Consider the following 1,463-nt stretch of genomic DNA (forward strand, 5'->3'; position numbering starts at 1 on the left):
AAACTACAAGATAAGATTCTAGAATTTAAAGATTGAACCTTTCTTAACAAGAAAGTAACAAACTTCAAATTTTTGAACCCATCATATTAATTGTTAGCTAATTTTTGAAAATATGATATAAAGATAAGAAAAAGATTTTGAAAATTAATTTTTAAAAATTTCGAAAATTATATAAAAGAAAATGAAAAAGATATGATTTTTGAAAAAGATTTTGAAAAGATAAGATTTTTAAAATTGAAATTTTGACTTGACTTGTGGGAAACAACTAATTTTGAAAATTTTTTGACCAAGTCAACCCAAAAATTTCGAAAATTTGGAGGGAAATAAGGAAAAGATATTTTTGATTTTTAAATTTTTAAAGAAAAACACAAAAATGACCCAAAACATGAAAATTTTGGATCAAGACACAAGATGCATGCAAGAATGCTATGAATGTCAAGATGAACACCAAGAACACTATGAAGATCATGATGAACATCAAGAACGTTATTTTGAAAAATTTTTGATGTAGAGAAAACATGCAAGACACCAAACTTAGAAATTTTTAATGCATGAAAAATATGAATGCAAAAATGCACATGAAAAACAACAAAAGACACAAAACAAGAAATCATCAAGATCAAACAAGAAGACTTGTCAAGAACAACTTGAAGATCATGAAGAACACTATGAATGCATGGAGTTTTCGAAAAAAATGCAAGAAAAAAAATTTTAAAAGCATGCAATTGACACCAAACTTAAAAATTAACACAAGACTCAAACAAGAAACATAAAATATTTTTTATTTTTATGATTTTCTAATTTTTTTTGTATTTTTATTTAATTTTTTTTTTTGAAAATAAAGTCTAGAAAAACGAAAAATAAAAGAAAAATTTTGAAAAAGATTTTTGAAAAGAAAATTACCTAATCTGAGCAACAAGATGAACCGTCAGTTGTCCATACTCAAACAATCCCCGGCAACGGCGCCAAAAACTTGGTGGACGAAATTGTGATCCATATTCTCTTCAAGTTGTTTGTCTTTGTGTGAAATCATTATTATGGCACTGGTTGAATTCACAACTCCGTTCAACTAACCAGCAAGTGTACTGGGTCGTCCAAGTAATAAACCTTACGTGAGTAAGGGTCGAATCCACAGAGATTGTTGGTATGAAGCAAGCTATGGTCACCTTGTAAATCTCAGTCAGGCAGATTAAAATTGTTTATGGGTTTTCGAAAAATGCATGTTAAGGAATTAAACAATAAAAGGGATAGAACACTTATGCAGATTCATTGGTGGGAATTTCAGATAAGCGGATGGAGATGCTGTAGAGCTCTCGGACGCCTGTCCTCCTACTGCTTCTACTCAATCCTTCTTACTCCTTTCCATGGCAAGCTTTGTATAGGGGTTCACCATCAACTGTGGCTACTTTCTTCCTCTCGGGAAAATACCCTGTGCGGCTGTCACTCGCACAGCTAACCAGTCT

The sequence above is a fragment of the Arachis duranensis genome, chromosome 2 (assembly GCF_000817695.3).
Source record: "Arachis duranensis cultivar V14167 chromosome 2, aradu.V14167.gnm2.J7QH, whole genome shotgun sequence".
Lineage (NCBI taxonomy): Eukaryota > Viridiplantae > Streptophyta > Magnoliopsida > Fabales > Fabaceae > Arachis > Arachis duranensis.